General features: G+C 37.2%; 1 protein-coding gene across 1 annotated transcript in view; it reads right to left on the bottom strand.

The window, feature by feature from the left end:
- PLCXD3 (phosphatidylinositol specific phospholipase C X domain containing 3) overlaps positions 1-18,786 on the bottom strand; it is a 157,508-nt gene that overhangs the window by 101,975 nt on the left and 36,747 nt on the right. The gene's annotated exons all lie outside the window — the stretch shown is intronic.

The following is an 18,786-nucleotide window of genomic DNA, read 5'->3' on the forward strand; positions in this document are numbered from 1 at the left end:
TCGATCCCAGGAGCCTGGGATCATGACCTGAGCTGAAGGCAGACGCTTAACTGACTAAGCTACCCAGGCACCCTCATTCAGGCTCTTCTTAACTGGGACAATGTACCTACATATTTTTAACTTTAGAACTTCTCTTAAAGAATCTTCCATTTGAGACAGACCCAGAATACCACACACATGCACTTTCTCCTCTCTGTACCTGTAAAACTTCCTTTAGCCCATCAGGGATCTTCTTCCATAGTATTTTCCAGGACAGTTTCCATATACATGTCCTTCTCTCTGAATCCCTCTGGTATATATTGTCTACATTTTCATGTTACATTTTAACATTTACTCCTTGACATTCTGCATATTATTTTATCTATTATCTTTTAACTTTTTATGTTTTCCCCAATCTCTTCGAATGTATAATCTAATGTTCTTATAAATAAGAAAAGATGTTACATTTATTGATATCCTCATAGCAATTTGCATTAATATCTTTTATATCGAAGCTCAGGAAAAGATTTTTAAAAGAGTGACTAAACAAGATTGTGCTGAGATTATAAAGCAGAAATCTTAGAGCATAGGCCCCAGTCTATTTTCAAGATAACTTTCTAATTTTCTAAATTATACACAGATTTTTCTACTATTATCAATGACACCATACATTTTCACTTTCAAAGAATAAAATGTATTCTCTCTGCTTGTAGCTGAGTTTGGATTGCCCAAAAGCAGATGCTAAGCCTAAGATTTTAGCTCAAGTAGTTTCTTTGGGAAGTAATCACAGAAACACCAGGAGGAGAGTGGGGAAGTGAGACAGGAAAGGGAAAGAAGCCAATGCAAGGTGCAGTAATGAGAAGGATTCACTGTGGGACCAGGGCCTCCTCCTGCTGGGACCAACTGACGTATAATATTTACATACAGAAATGGTACTCTGAAAACAAACAAAAAGTGACTCTACCCAATGGAACTTCATCCTTTCTTTAATCTGCAAAGCTGCCCTTGGTTTTAGTTTGATTTCCCTAGGATCAGGATGCTGAAGAGCTTGGTGAAGACAGGGATAAAGGATAGGCCTGAGTAGATGCCATATAAAAGACTGATGCAAAAAAAAGCAGGAAAGCTGTGGATTTTCTTGCAAGTTGTAATTGATAGGAAATTAACTTTTATAGCATCTTAGGTACAAAAGCTTCAAGCCAGGTAGTAGTTATATTATCTCTAGACAAGCTTCTATACCCCATTTTTTAAAGGTCTTGAAGAGAAAAGAAAATGAAATTTTAACTGGCAAGTTTCAATTGACAGAGAATTAAAAATTAACCTTCTATTCCTCAGCAACTTAAAGATGAAGTTCTCTGGGTACTTCCTGGGAAAGGGGGCTATCAGGAGAGCTGCTGACAGTTTATATAGACTTGGCAAGACTGACAGCACTGATAGAAACAGGTTGAATTTACTTATTTATTTATTTTTTGCAAGGACACACCTGACTTCAGGTCTCCCCATGCAAAAAGAGGAAAATTTACTGTCTTCCCATTTAACTCTCATCTTCCAAGAATGCTTTCCTTGTTAAAGGGAGATGAAAATGTCTATAGACTATAAGTTGTTTATCAGTGGCACATTTTCTAAATGCAGGTCTCCTGAATCCTTGGGCTGCCTCCAATGTGTGCATACAGATCCTCCTCTGTGAGGAATGTAGAGAAAGAAGGGTGGCATCCTCTCATTCCCTCCTCTCCATTCAAAGGTTTCCCCAGATGGATAGAGAGAAGCAAGGCAAATAGAAAGGAGGTAAAGAAGGGGATAGTTTTCAGCACAGACCCACCTATCCTGGGAAGGACAGAAGCAGAAACATGGAGGAAGAATAGGAAGCTGATTAGCAAAACTGGAGGGGAGCCTCCTGCTGTCTCTATACCAAATTAGTATGACCCTGGAATGCAATTTTGTGTCCTCATTTCTAGCTTGGAGAAGGTCTCTGGGTCAGGAGAATATTCTTCTGGTGTAAGCTTCAGATGAAATAAGGGGAATCGGGGAACATAATGTTCTTTTGGTACATGTTACTCTAGGGCAGACTCTTCATAAGATACCGAAGCCTCAAAGGTTCCAAATACTTCAAGGTATCCTAAGACATCTTTTTTTTTTTTTTAATTTATTTTTATTTTGAAAAGAAGTGCACATCTAAATTTGTTTTGTTATTTTTTGGCTCCTGAGATACACATACAGAATACCGTGTAAGCCAGTGAATTTTATGCCAGAAGAAATGTATAGAATATTTGCTGTATGATGATCACTGGGAAATGCTATAAAAGATCTCTGCTTGAGGAGGAAAATGGTATGATTATACTTACAATTCAATTTGATAGACATTTATGTGCCTATTATTATACAAGTGAGCATAAAACTGTCCCCGGTGTCAACAAGGTCAAAGTCTAGCCCAAAAGATGGGTATAGACCACTGTAATAACAAAGGTGGTGTGCCCCAAACGTTTATGCAGAGACGAAGAAGCACTGCTTTGCCATGAACATTGGAAAAACACCTCAGAAGAGGAACAGAGTGATTATTTTGTCAGGTAGAGCTGGGCTCCTTTTATTTTCCATCAGGCATCAACTCCTAATCCTTGTTATCAGAAAAGGACCAGATGAACTCACTGAATGAAAGACACTGGAGGGAGGCTGTGCCCTAAGAACTGACTCTCCCTAGGGTTCTTTCTTTTTTCACATTTATTACTTTATTCTAGAGCTGTCAGCTAGCAATTTTCTTTAAATAATATAATCAACCGATTCACTGAACAGTAAGATAAAATATCATTTTCTTGTTGGTGTAGAGGCTTCCCAAGGCCTGCCTGACAGGCGAAGTGGAATATTTACCCAACTCTCAGATGAGGACAATTTTGTGGCTATGTTGAGAAACAGTGATGTTTCGATGGCTGTCCTATCGGCCTAGTTTTTTTTCTTTCTTCTCATGGGGATCATATTCCTTATTGAAGTAAAACCAATGTCCAACGTACTGGTGTCTGAAGGAGTCTGATGCAGAAAGCAGGCTGAGCTGCCCTGATTTGGTCTTCCAACTTTGCCCTTCCCATGGTATTCTCTTCTCCCAAATTCTGCTGGCATTCTCTCTTGTTCAATCGCTTGTCAGAGTTTGGACAAGACTTCCCTTGGTTCTCTTTCTTACTATACCCTAAGACTTTCACAAGTATGGAACGTTACTAAATATTAAAGAAAAATAAAGGGGAAATTATCTGAGAAAAATATACACTCATAAAAAGAAGCTGGTAAGAATTTCACCAAATTTATAAGGTATGTTTGAGAGGTCTAAACTTTATAAATAGAGGCTATAAGGTTTTCATTCACCGCGGGACCTGAAATGAGTAGATCGTGATCTCCCAGGGCAGGTGAAACTCAGTCCAAGAGACCTATGTAGCTCTTGATAAGGAGACAATGCCACAGATTACAGAGGAAAAACTAACAACAACAAAGATAGTGTCAAATATGACCTCCAGGTGAAAAATCTTGAGAGCAGACACACGAGGCAGTGATACACCCTGGGGCTGCCCTCTTCACAGGCATCTCTATGTAGTCTACTTCAAGATCAGTGCGGGCAGAGACATTTATTTAAACGATGCTTAATTATTTTCTTGAGGAATGTTGGCACTCCCAGCAAATACCAGAAATTTAAAAGCATTTACACTTAAAGCAACACATTTCTGAGGCTCCCACAGCTGACTTCGGTCTAAAAGCCCTGCAACCTTCCCTTTCCTGCCAGAGAGTCTATCAATATTCTTATACCAAAGAACTGATACAAGTGTCACAGACTCTTGGCTGAATGTTTTGCTATTATGCCCACTATTTTCTATCTTCTTTCTCCTACCCCATGGGAACTGGTTTCCTAGAGATCTGTATTCTTCATAGGTATGTTCCCTCATTTAGCCACTCACGTGGAGTTTGTCTGCTTTGTTTTGCTTGCTGTATGGCATAAGTATAGACAAATGTGGGTACAAATCCTAGTCCAATGATTCATTAGGACTATTTATCTCGGGCAAAATGTTTTTAACTTTCTTAATAAAACCTTTGCCTCCTCTGTAAAATGGAGTTAATAAATATCTTACAGGGTTGTCTTGAGAAATAGATGAATTACTTATGTTTTTATAAAGAGGCTAGTATAGCTCCAGGCATGTGCTAGGTACTAAATATATTCCCTCAATGGGACATAGATGCTTTCTCTGCACACGGTTGTGTAACAGCCAGCCTCCAATCCTTAGACATGAGAATAAGTTCATGTGTAGAAAATTTGTGTCTCAGTCACTTTTTCCCAGAGGGGTATAAGCTGCTGAATTGCCCAGGGTCATTCAGCTGGTCCCTGGTATTTTTGAGACCAGTATCATATTTCCCTGACTTTGCCATGTTTCTTCGAGGAACTGCAAAAAGACGGGGCCTTCCCCATCTCTGTAGACCATTGTGTTTCAGCTCATCCTCCCCAAAAATGATGTTCTATAGTTCCAAGAAAGAAAACAGTTTATAAATCAGAGAAATATAATGCTGTTTGTGGATGGTTACAAAGAAAAACTGTGTATATATGAGTGGAAAGAACCAATAGAGGCAGCAACTTTAATCTAGGGGAACATCAACCATCATTATATACAATACGTTCGAAACACGACAGCTTTTAAAGGGAGACAACAAATGTGTGTTGTCACTGGAACAATGTTTAACCACCAGCCATCAGTTGCTTTTCCTCCTCTCTTTCCCCATTCTAGATAAAATCCATGGTGGTAAAGGTTAGCCAGGTCAAATAAATACAGTATCGAATCATTAATTTATACGCTTGAAACTAATATGTTATATGCCAATTATACTTCAATTCTTAAAAAATTAATTAGATCAGAGATGAAAGGGTAGAGGGTGGTCAGTGCACTATTTTAGAAAACAGATTTAGATATGACCCAACTGGATGAAGCTTTAGGGATTCAATATTTAAAGAACTGAATATAGAAGGAATAAAGGACATAGTGAATAGCCTGGGAATCCCCAGTGGAAATGAAAGGTTAGACATTGAAACCGAAACGTTGAAAATAAAACCAGAAGTAATGCAAAAATAATTCTGCAGAGTAAGAGGGAAAAAGAAATGTGACCAGGATGAATAAGAAATTATAGTCATCTACCCTGAAGTACAGAAGTTTATCGGGGTGCCTGGGTGGTTCAGTCAGTTAAGCGTCTGCCTTCAGCTCAGGTCATGATCCCACGGTCCTGGGATCGAGCCCCATGTCAGGTTCCCTGCTCAGTGGGGAGCCTGCTTCTCCCTGCCCCCTCCCTCCACCCCCGCTTGTGCTCTCTCTTGTTATCCCTCTCTCTCTCAAATAAATAAATAAAATCTTTTTTTAAAAAAGAGCAGAAGTTTATCAGTGATGAGGCAAGTTGGGGCAAATAAAAGGAACTTTAATAATTTTCATTCAATAAGCGTTTGAGTGCCAATCCTGTGCCAGGCACTGAGCTGAGTGCTGGGATCCAGTGGTGGACAAAACTGGATTTAAAGCAAGAGGCCAGGGTGGAGGGTCGGGTCATTTCACAGTATGCTGAATTCTCCTGGAAATCTGAATGCTTATCTTTAGGCTGTGAAGCAAGAGAAAGCTAAAACAGGAAGAATGGGCTGAAGTAAAAAACAAGGGTCCAGAGGAAAACTTTCAAAGGCACCTACATAAATTGCATTTATTTCAAGAGCTACACACACATTTAACAGGAAAATCCCTTATCCGAAGGTAAAAATAATTTATACAGAAACCCAGGGTGGTTAGGCACACATATGCAACCCATGCTACATTTTAGCTGCACGTTTTCAAATAAAAAAGACATATTTATATTTTTTTCAGACTGTCTGTTCCTACAACTTCCTTCCTTATGAAAAGCATCTTTTATTTAGACATTTCCATAGAGTATTGCTTGAGTTTTTTCTTTCTTACCTATTTTTTCAAAGAAAAATATTTCCTTTAAATGCCAAGTACTCTTTCAAATGACTAAATAAAAGAACAGTAAAGTTATTGATTAAATATTCTCTTATCTTTCTAAGTCTCCTCACTTAGGTTCAAGGCTGTAGAGAAAAATATGGCTTAAGAAGACAAATAACAAAAATATGTTCACAGCCACTTTCATGTTTGAAGAGGTTAGGAGGATTTCAAGTCTTGAGTCTTCCAAATGTAAATGGCATTCAGACTAGATAAAAGGAAAAAATAGTCTTCAGGATTTCAGAAATGCTATAACAAATCACCCACATCAGTGTGGCAGAGTTGCTTGCTTAAAAGCCCTTCAATTAGATTCCATTACTATAAATGGAGGTGAGAAATCAGTCAACATAACCTGAGACAAAAATAAATAAATAAATAACACTGCAATGAATACATACTACAAATCCAGCTTAATTTCACTAATTTTGAAAGAATGGTATATTCACATGAATGAATGGGACATGTCCAACTAGCATCACACTACATAAGTCCCTTTAGCACACCAATGTCAAGTTAATATTCCTAAAATACCATGTTTGTAAAGTCAATAACAAGATTTCATAGTCCTGGCTTCGAGACTGCCAATTGGTTAGAGGGCCTTATCTCTTACTGCTTCCTAACACATCCCACTCCATTCCATCAGACACCTCCCTACAATTTCTCCATCTTCCATTATGTTCTCTGCCAATATCGCCACTCTCAACTACCTGTCAGATACTGACCTCTCCCTACCAACTTCTTTTGTGCCCAACTTAAGGCTTACCTCCATCAAGCATACAATCAGGCGAGTGACAAGTATTGACTGAGCGTCTATTCTGTGTGGGCTAAGGTGTCATGGAGGAGAAGGGAAGGAGAAATGATTAGATATGTAAATACAGATCTTGCCAGGGAACTAATGATGGAGGTCAAAGTATAGCTTTCAGAATCAATCCCAGGTCAAGGTCATATGCAACAAAGCCTTAACTATATAGTGCAGAGAGAAAGGAACTCCAATTTAAAGGAGTTAACTAAGCTATGTATTCCAGGAAAGATATGTGTATGTAAAATATAATATAATAATTCCCAGTGTCTTCTAAAAGGTGCTTTTATGGGTGCTTTCTTTCCCCACCTACATTGTAAGCCTTTCAGAGAGGGAATTTTCATTTCAGTACACCAATGCCTACAACAGTGGTGACCGCACTGCTAGTTCCCTGAATTTTAATACACTGCACTTAAGCTCCTGCTGAACTGTACTTAAATCATTCAGAATGTGGCTATATAGAGGTGCACAGGTAATACATATGTGTTCCTCATCTTCTGTTAGAGTATGTGCTGCTATAAACTGAATATGTACTCCCAAAATTCGTATGTTGAAAGCTAATCTCCAATGTGATGGACTTTAGAGGTGGGGCTTTGGGAGGTGTTAGGTCATGAGGCTAGAACCCTCATGAATGGGATCAGTGACCTTATAAAAGAGGCCCCAGAGAGCTCCCTTCCCATGCTGCATGTGAAGACACTAAAAAAATAACTAACAATCTATGAATCAGGGAGCAGGCTCTCACCAGACACAAAATCTGCCAACACCTTAGTCTTGGACTTCTCAACCTCTAGAACAGTGAGAAATAAATTTCTGCTATTCATAAACCACCTTGTCTATAATTTTGGTATAGCAGCTCTAATGGACTAAGACATGGGATTCGTCAGATTTACTTTTTTTTTTTCTTTAAGTTGAAGAAACATTGGAACATAACATATCAAATCCCAGCATGGAAACTCCAGGCTTTCTTGCAGCTCATCAACATTTAGAGCAGAGTGCCTGGAACACTGAAAGGAATCAGACGGTTTATGTATGCTTCTACTTTTGTGCCATTGTACTATGGGGAATTGAGACATGAAATGTGTTTTCACACACACAGTTTTACCTAGTGAGTCCTCTTTACCCTGCAAGAATTGAAAGATTCATAAGGAATAGCATGGAGGACATTAGGAGAAAGAAGGGAAAAATGAAGGGGGGGAAATCGAAGGGAGAGATGAACCATGAGAGACTATGGACTCTGAGAAACAAACTGAAGGTTTTAGAGGGGAGGGGGTGAGGGGAACGGGTTAGCCCAGTAATGGGTATTAAGGAGGGCACGTACTGCATGGAGCACTGGGTGTTATATGAAAACAATGAATCGTGGATCACCACATCAAAAACTGATGATGTACTGTATGGTGACTAACATAACATAATAAAATAAAATTTTAAAAAAAAGAAAGATTCATTGCTTTATTTAGGATAGATTTTTAAAATGTATTTATAAAACGAAATTTCATTTGAAATCTTTGATAATTCGATTTCATGTGTTATCATGAACAAGTGGCTTACAGTCTGCATTCTGCAAGTTATTTAAAAGTCTTATTATGAATGTGTAAAGTTATTGAAACTATTCTTTGATTGTTTTGGAATTGTCAGGTTTTTATTCTTGGTGCAAGTATTGTTGTTGCCTCGATATTTTGTCTGTGATCAAAGGGATTATAATAAGTCTGGCTACTAAATTCAGTATAAGGTGATTTTTTAAATATTTTATCAGCAAATGCATTCTCGGTAGTGTCACATTTTTGTCTTCTAACAGTTGGTTTGTTATTTTCTGAAAGGACCAAAAATTATCTGGATTATACCTAAAAACTGAATTGGATAATCAAATTATATAATACAGTTTGGTATTATATTGTTTTATTTATAAATAAACTAAAGCAAACATTTCTTGTACATATTGGAACAGACTTATCTATATAATCCATACATTGATTCAACAGATAAAACCAAAAAGGGGTACCTTAGTGTGTTATGCATTAAGAATGAAGGCAATAGGATTCTAAGCTAGAGAAGCCTACAAGAACAGTGTAACTTCAGCATAACTGAAATAATTTCCTTTTTTTTTTTTCTGGTATCCTACAAAAGAGCAGGAAATTGTCCCTCCTACCTCTTAATTTCTGTAAAAGAGGAGAGGAGGAGGAATAATGCGGTTTTCTTGAAATAATGACTCTCCTCTAAGTCACTGCAATTGGTTTCACGCACACTTGAGAATTTAGTTTTCTCTCCTCCATAAAGTATGGTGCAAAATTGTGATGGGTTTCTTCCTTTCTCTCTTTCTTTCTTTCTTGTTTCTTTCTTTCTAAGACACTGGGTTACAGAAACATTTTTTCATCACTGCCTCACTTGTTAACCTACACTTTAGCTTTATTTTTACAGTATTTCAGAGGTGTCTGATCATCTTTCAAATGATTAAGTGATAAGACCATCAAGAAAGGAAAGGATGGTAATGTCAGCCACAGCATTGCTCAGAAGAGGGAAGGATAAAGTGGCTTACTCTGCTCCCAAATCAGCAGCAGCAGACAAATTCAGTGTTATGGTCAGAACCCAAATGGGTTCCACACCAACACGTCAGCCTCCCGCTCCTATCTCGGGACAACTCTAGAAATTGGGCTGTAATAAATTATGTCCATATTTCCATTTTACATTAACAGAGTTGATTTTAATTTAGGTTTCGAATCCACTGAAGAAGCACATGCCTCACAATCAATAACTCTGTTTTACCATAGCCCTAAGAAACTAACAATATTAACACTGCATCAAGCAGCCTTAGAGAACCTCAGGGTCACATGTGGTTTCAGGCTCGTTCTTCAGCAAGCCATTTAGCCCAGGCAAGTCACTGTCATATTTCTGCAAAGGACATGTCCAGTTACAAGAGTCACCATATTAGGAAAGCCCAAAGCTATGATGACTATATCCAGTGTATGGCAGTGCTCTTATTCAAGATTCAGTTTAGAAATCCAAGGTCATTTTATCATAAGCATATTTTACCTAAAAATATGGTTGACATTTTGCTCTGATCAGGTTACCAGGGGAACAGAGCTAGCAAGTTAACCAAAGGTCAGATTCTGACATTGCAGGGGAAACGGAGTTTGAGAAGTGCAGTTTTGAACATATTTGCAATACCTATGAGACCATCCAATGGAGACGGCATGTGGGGAGTTGGATAGTCCTGGAACACAGATGAGAGAACTTGACTGGACATAGAAATTCAAGAGATATTTGAATATGGGTGGTGTTCAGTGATCTCATCTAGAGTGAGGGGTGAGAAGAGGGTGCGGGATAAAGCTGAAATCTAACATTTAGAAATCTGATAGGAGAGGACGGCTGAGGACGAGTGGCTTAAGATGTAGGAGAAAAATCCATGAGAGTACCTGTAGCAGAAGCTTGTGGAATAAGGTGCCTTCTTAAAAGAAAGAAATTATGCTCAATTTCGTGAATTGATGCTGAGAGGATTAAAAAATGTGCATTATGTCTCTAAAGGCAAGGGAAACAAAAGCAAAAATGAACTTCATCAAGATGAAAAGCTTCTGCACAGCAAAGGAAACAGTCAAAAAAACTAAGAGGCAACCCACGGAATGGGAGAAGATATTTGCAAATGACATTACAGATAAAGGGCTAATATCCAAGATCTATAAAGAACTTCTCAAACACCCAAAAAACAAATAATCCAGTGAAGAAATGGGCAGAAGACATGAACAGACACTTCTCCAAAGAAGACATATGAATGGCCAACAGATACATGAAAAAATGCTCAACATCACTAGCCATCAGGGAAATACAAATCAAAACCACAACGAGATACCACCTCACACCAATGAGAATGGCAAAATTCAACAAGACAGGAAACCACAAATGTTGGCGAGGATGAGAAAGGGGAACCTCTTACACTGTTGGTGGGAATGCAAGCTGGTACAGCCATTCTGGAAAACAGTAGGTAGGTTCCTCAAGACATTAAAAATAGAGCTACCCTATGACCCAGCAATTGCACTATTAGGTATTTATCCCAAATATACAGATGTAGTGAAAAGAAGTGGCACATGCACCCCAATGTTCATAGCAGCAATGTCCACAATAGCCAAACTGTGGAAGGAGCCGAGATGCCCTTCAACAGATAAATGGATAAAGAAGATGTGGTTCATATATATAATGGAATATTACTCAGCCATCAGAAAGGATGAATACCCACCATTTGCATCAACATGGATGGAACTAGAAGGGATTATGCTAAGTGAAATAAGTCAATTGGAGAAAGACAATTATCATATGGTTTCACTCATATGGAACATAAGGAATAGCATGGAGGACCACAGGGGAAGGCAGGGAAAACTGAATGGGAAGAAATCAGAGAGGGAGACAAACCATGAGAGACTCTGGACTCCAGGAAACGAACTGAGGGTTGCAGAAGGGAGGGGGGTAGAGGGATGGGGTAACTGGGTGATGGGTATTAGGGAGGGCACATGTGGTGATGAGCACTGGTGTTATATGCAACTAATGAATCGCTGAACACTACATCAAGAACTAAATATGTTCTATATGTTGGCTAAGTGAACATAATAAAAAAATAAATTGAAAGAGAAATAAAGAGGAATGAAAGCTAAATAAATAAATTACATAAATAAAAAGTGTTCAGTGGCTTTGCCAACCAAAAGTTATCAGTGAATAATAATAAGCATTTTTAGTAGAATGGTGAGGGCAGCAACCAGACTGACTTGAGTGAGAAAATGAATGGAAAGTAGGAAACTGGAAACAGCATGTGTAGAACTCTGAGCAAATTTGTCTTTGAGAAAAGTTTATGAACTGTGTGTCTTAAAGTCAATTTTATAAAAAAAACTGTGGTCTCACCTAAACACCAATCCTACCTCAAGAAGAATTTGTCATAGTGTACTTGCTTCTACTGGTAGGAGATTCACATTTCTGGTCTTTGTCTGAGTGTCTGCTTTCCATCTCCAATCCCTATTTGCAACTTCTTAAGGATTTTCCCAGATCTTGCTATCTGGAGGCAAATGTTCCATGAGTTAAATTTTCCCCAGAGTTAAATGACCATAACATAAGGCTTGTATTCCTGATCATGGCAGGTGTCCCTAACCAGCTGCTGCACTATTATTTCCATGCCTCTCTGTATTGGGCATTGGCATTGACTACTGGCTTGGTTTTCCTTGAGCTTCCTTTATTCTACCAATCACAGAATTCACATTCAGGATTACCCTTGCTCTTTGAACACTTGCCTTCTCAAGGAGGATTAAGCTTCCTAAATCCTTGGGAGCTCAACAAAATCAGTGACAACACTTTTTAATGTAAATGTTTTATTAGCAATTATGTTATAAGCATTAGTCTAGACACTTTTGGTCAGGTTCTTGCTGATCACCGGCGCTTCCATAATTGAGCCATCCAATTGCCACTCATAGACCAGTCCAATATCATGCTCAGTACTGATTGCAAAATGATCATTATTCTCTCTTTCTACTCTGACAGGATCCCTCAGTTTACACCTTGTTGACTTATCAATCAGTTTTAATATGAAGAACTCTGTGGTCTACTTTCAGGACATATGAGGATCCATTTATCAAGTTCTCACAGTTTTGGTTCAGCTTAATTACCTATTTATTTAAAAAATTTCTAAGATTATACTTATGAGATATAAATATCAGTGAGTTCCAAACTTTACTGTGTGCCACGATCAGCAAAAAATATATATATATTATTTGTGTATACCACTGCTTTGTATACTGTGAACAGTATAATGCATATAATAAAAAGAGAAGAGATGAGGTATAATAAATATGCATAAAAATTGTGTTTTCAGTGACCACTTTCAAAAATCACTCCTTTATTTTCCTCTGGTCATTGTTTATCTTGCTCAGTACTCAGAAGGCATTTCTAATCTGAATACTTTTTGTGTTCATTCTGGGGAATTCTCAACCATTCTCTCTTGAAATAGTTTTTACACCATTCTTTATATTTTCACCTTCCTCAATTTGTAACACATATACGCTGGACTTTCTGAATCTTCTGTCTCCTAACTATCTCATACTTTACATATCTTTGTGCAGTGTTGTCCCAGTTCATCATTCTCTCCTCATCTCTTTCCAGTCTTCTTTTCAATATATCTGTTTTCCTGTTATTTCTATAACAATTTTACGAAGTTCTAAGAATCTCAATGTTAATTTCAATACATCTGCTTGTTTCACTGTCACTCATTCTTATTTTATTATCACCAGTACTTTTTAATGTCCTTATTCCATCATTTATCTTTTAAGGGACATAAAAAGTATTTACTTAAAAGTTTCTTGCAGATTGTTTAATGCTCCCCATTTTGGGAAATACAGATTCTTAAACTTGCTAAATGTATTGTATAATTTTCATTGTATTGACCTTCTCAGATAGTTGGGGAGGCTATCTTCTGTGTAAACCCATTATAGCTTCATGAAGTCCCCAGCATTGATGGAGTAGTGCCCAGCACTCAGGCCCTGTTAGGGAAACTCAGCTTAAGAACAGTATTTTATGTTCCTAAGCTTCAATTTCCACTTATCCCCATAGATTTTTTTTAAAGGATTTCTGCTTAGAGCCTCCAGAGATTTCCCTTTCCTAGCATTTGAAATTTATTGCTTTTCTTAATTTTTATAAGTATGTACCCAATATTTTTTATGAGCTTGAAGCAGATGAGAGAGGAGTCAGCATGTGCTCAATTCTCAATTTACTCTCTTGATCCAGATGTCTTGTTCTTGGTCCTTGCCTCAGCTTTGCTTTCAGTCCAACAACCAACCAGGAGAGTAAAGAAAAATTGAGCTTGAGTAGGCAAGTAACTCACTCTCTTCTAAGATATCCAACCACTTCATATTCAAAAATGATACTCTAAGCAGGCAGGGGAACCAGGGAACATGTGTCTGTGGTCTGAAAACTGGACAGGCCATTACAAACATCTATTCTTAGCTTTGCTCTTGACTTTTGAAATAGCCTAGGGTAAAAGCTGCTGTCTCAGCTCCCTATTGATGCTTCATACTAACCTCAAAAGACCTTTCCCCTCAATTCCACTTGAAAATATGCCTCTGCTATGAAATTGGCTAAGAGTTTATTAAGCCCCAAATTTTCCTAACCCATGAAAACAAGATCTCGAATAAGAAAAAAGACTACCCAATTAAGTCTGTTCTTCCTTTTCTCCCCTATCCTCCTGCAAACACAAAAGGAAACCCACTTCTTTCATCTTTTGCCCTGGATCTCATTAACCAACACTTTAAAAAGTATTGCTCTCTTTCATGCCCTCTTTTTCTAATCTCCTAAAGAGTTGTAGTCTCCAAATAGAATTAAAATTATAATAAGAATTTGACATTAAAATACTATATTAGTGTTTAATAAAAACAGATTTTGAGGGTCAGAAAATAGTTTTTTTAAAGATTTCATTGAAAAGTACTTCCAGGGGTGCCTGGCTGGCTCAGTCGGTAGAGCATGTAACTCTTGAGCTCAGGATTTTGAATTTGAGCCTCACGTTGGGTATGGAGATTACTTTAAAAAAATTAAGAAAAAAATTAAAAAGAAAAGAAAAGTACTTTCAAATGTGTAAGAAAATTGAGCACTGGACAGAAAAAGCAGATCTAAAAATGGATGTAGAGTTAATAATTGAATCTAGCAATGTGGGAAGAAGCAGCGTAGGTACTACAAAAGGTATCACAGTTAAATCTTTATAAAACAGCAGTAATTATGTTTTTAAAAACTTACCATCACTGAAATAATGAGTGAGAAAAAATTAGGGTATATTTTCATCTTTATACTTATATATTATCTTGGTAGGAAAATGTTCTTTCTGTATCAGAACATATGCTGTTTTCATGACTTTTCTTAGTGGTGTGAGTCACAAATTCAGCTACCATATTTTTTCACCCTAATGAAAGGTCTTAGGCACCAACGGCCTTATTTATAGTCTCTATCTTCTTAAATACCTTGCTTCCCTTCAGGGAGATAGAAAATAAGAATGGTGAGGCCAAGGTGATAATGGGCTGAAAGGAGCTAGTTTAGAAAGAACTCAACAAAACCTCTTTGGTGTGATCCAGACCAGCAGCTCTGTCCAGTGATTTCACTAGCCAAGGTATCAATTAAAAATATATGATGTATGGTGAGCATAGCATAATGTATAGACTTGTTGAATCACTATGTTCTACACCTGAAATGAATGTAACATTGTATGTCAACTATACTTCAATTTTTAAAAAATGGACAACTTGTGGAATAAACTTAGGAAATATGGCAAACTAAATATGTGTTTATCTTTACCCTCTCCCCAAATTAAAAAAAGAGAGAGAGATTTAAAAATTACAATAATGAGAATGTAAAAAGAAACAAAGAGACATCAACAAATACCTGGAAGATAAAAAGTGAATGAACAAATGACTTATGAATGACTCAGAAGAGCAGAGGAAGCTGAAACCCAAGGGCCTGAGGAGAGGATACTGCTGGAGAGAAAGACATTTCCAAAGAAGCCTGAAAATGCATAGGATCTAGAAGCACCACGTATCATGGAAGATGCAACGAGACAAGGTGGAAATGAGGGAAGCATTAGTCAAAAGTCTATGAATCAGAGCAGTTAGACCCATAGGTCTCTTCCTCCATCCCATACAACTGCACAAGGATTTCTCCTCCTACAACCTGGAAGAACAAAGATTTTGCTCAGGAGAAACTAATCTAGGAGGGGCATGTGTATGGTGGAAATTGAAGGTGGGTAAATGCCACTCAACAATGGAAATCTCAGATCCCTTACTGGTCTATTTTCCCTAATGCCAGAAGCCTAATCAGGCAAAACCAAACCAAACCAAAACAAAACCCACAAACCTAGAATGTTCTTAAAATATTTCCACAAAACAACCTGGGGTGGTGTCTACCTCAGTGAATAGACATGCTTACCATCTGATCACCTTAGAATGAACCCTAAAAGTTGATAAACTGCATCCCTTAGCTCTCTCCAACACACATACAAATCATCATCACCATCATTATCCAACTTCCCATAAACTTTCATCTGGTCTCATTCCTACATATAAGTGGACATCCAAGGATCACCAACATGAAGGAGAGCAGAAACAATGAGAAAAGGGAACTCTAAGGACACAAACTAATAGGATTTTATAAAGAAACAAACAAAAAGAACAGGGAGGAAATTAACAAAGAAGCAATAAAGGAAGATTACTGAGTGCTAAAAATATAAATTAATAGATTGAAAGAGCTATCAATTACTTAGCAAAATGAATGAATGAAGGGTATCATCAGAGATCATGAGAGTTGAAAATACTAGAGATAAACAGGAGTTTCTGAGTTTATAGAAGTTATTTACAAACAGATCAAAACACAGGGAGTCAAATGGCATTTTATTTCTCTAAAGTTAACACTGATGCTAAAAGGCAATGTCTTCACAATTCTGAGTTGAAACGATTTTCAACTTAGACTTCTATACCTAGCCAATGTGTCAATCAATCATGAACATAAATTATATTTTCTGACATGCAAGGACTCAAAAGTTTACCTCCTAAATGCCCTTTCACGTATAATGAAAACACATTTTGAGAACAAGAGATAGTATACTAAATTGATTTAGGCACAGATCCTAGAATCAGAATCCTCGGTTTGAATCCTTTCACTTTCTAGCTGTGGGCCATTGATGAAACTATTTAATCTCTGTGCACCTCAATTTCCTCATCAGTAAAGTGGAGGTACTAGTATCTACCATGAGGTCGGTAGTATCAGGAGGTAGCACCTATAATATAAGCATATTAGCAAATCCATGCATGTAAACAGTACCTGGCACACAACAAATGTTAATTAGTATCACTATTAACTTTACCAAGTCACGGAAGATATGAATTTAGAATCCAGGGTATAAGAAATTCTACACAGTGTCAGAAAAGTAAATCCAGAGGACAGCTGCATATCTACCCAGAGAGCAATTCATACTTAATAGGAGCTTGGAGGGCTCAGGAGTGGGGCATCCAGGGAAAAATAAACCTATGCACTATTCGGAACTGTGAGCATTTGGAAAAATTATTATAGGCAAATGACAAATCTTTGTGAGCATTTGGAACATAACTACCATAAGCACAAAGAAAACAATTTTTTAAATGCAATTTTTAGCTTTAGAAAAAAAACTGTATGAAATATAATCATAGTACATTATTTGGCTTAGTAGTGAGCAATAGATACCTAGTCATAGGAATGAACAACAGATATCTAGTCATAGGAATGTAGACACTAACTATATGATTTAACCAAAAATAATAATATAATTACAATGAGAAGATGGTAAGGGTGGAGGTGGGGGGCCGTAGGAGTCAGTAAGAGAATTAAATCCTCAAGTACTATACCAGGAAGTCTCAATAGATGGTGCCTAAAATGGACAAATCAGCAAGCATCAATATAAGCTTATTATTTAGATGTATAGAGGTAAATATCAGAAAATGCAGGCGCACCTGGGTGGCTCAGTCGGTTAAGTGTCTGCCTTCCGCTCAGGTCATGATCCCAGGGTCCTGGGATCGAGCCCCGCATCGGGCTCCCTGCTCGGCAGGGAGCCTGCTTCTCCCTCCCTCTCTGCCTGCTGCTCTGCCTGCTTGTGCTCTCTCTCTATCTCTCTGTCAAGTAAATAAATAAGATCTTAAAAAAAAAAAAGAAAATGCAGTAAAAAGGAAGTTAACAGTAGTTTTCTCTATGGAAAAAAAACTGGATGGGGATAGGGGACTTGTGCTTTTCAAAATATAAGCCTTTTTGTACTATACAATTTAACTATTACTTTGTTTACTATTTATCATAGAATAACAAAGTAAAAATTAAGGTAACTAAAGTAAATCATGTCATATAAAAGTACATTTATTCATTAAAGCATTATCAAACCCCTGCCATATGCCAGATATGCTAGGTCTGATGTTAAAATGCATAAAACAGTTTTAAGCTTCAGGAGCTCACAAATTAGCAAGGGAATTCAACAGAAAATTCTTAACAGGAGACAATTTGATAAATGTGATAATAGTAGTATGAACAAAGTATTCTGGAGAACAGGGGACAAATCCATTTGCTCTTCCCAAGCAGGTAAATTTTTTAAAACAACATTTTGCATGGATAATACACACACATTGCAAAAGTCAAAAGGCATAAAATAGTATACATTGTGAAATTTAAATCTTCTTCTCATCCCTGGTCCCAACACCTTTACATCTTCTAAGAGGCAACTATTGTTACCAATTACTTTGTAACCTTCCAAAGATGTTCTATGCATTTTGAGCATGAATAGAAATATATATTCATAAATAAGCATTAAAAATATACTTACATGCAAATGGTTGCACATAATACGGATTCCTGCGTGATAATTTTCATTTAAAATACCATGAAGATCATTCCACATTGACATATAGAGCTTTCTTAGTTTTTTTTTTAATGCTGGCAGAGTATTTCATTGTTCATAAGTTATTTAAACAGACCTCTGCTGATAGATATTTTGATTGTTTCCAATGTTTTACTACCACAAACAACCCTGAAACATCTTAGTATGTAACAAAGGTATACATATATCAGTAGGGTACATTCCTAGAAGTGGACTTTCTAGGTTAAAGCAAGTTTCAAAGTGTGTTCATACTGAAAGTTAAAGTTAACCTAATGTCAGATTTTGGTTGGATAACTTAAGTGAACACCTGCAACAAACCTATATGAATTTTAATAAAATGCTCATATTGATGAGTCTAGTTGAATCAGTGAAGACAGAACATTTCCTCAAGCCCATCTTTGAAGGTAAATGAAAACCCCCTCCCTACTTCACTAACCAATGTTCTGGTATTGAGTTTGAGCTTTTAATTGCTCGCTGGATTTAAACATTCATAACCAAGGTTAAATACCAATAAGATTGTTTATCAGAACGAAAGATGGTCTTTCCTATGACTACACATAGAAATGTTTATTAGCAAAACCCATATGTAGTTTATTTGCTTATATGTTTCCCTCTTCATATTG

Source organism: Phoca vitulina, unplaced genomic scaffold (assembly GCF_004348235.1).
Source record: "Phoca vitulina isolate PV1807 unplaced genomic scaffold, GSC_HSeal_1.0 scaffold17, whole genome shotgun sequence".
NCBI lineage: Eukaryota > Metazoa > Chordata > Mammalia > Carnivora > Phocidae > Phoca > Phoca vitulina.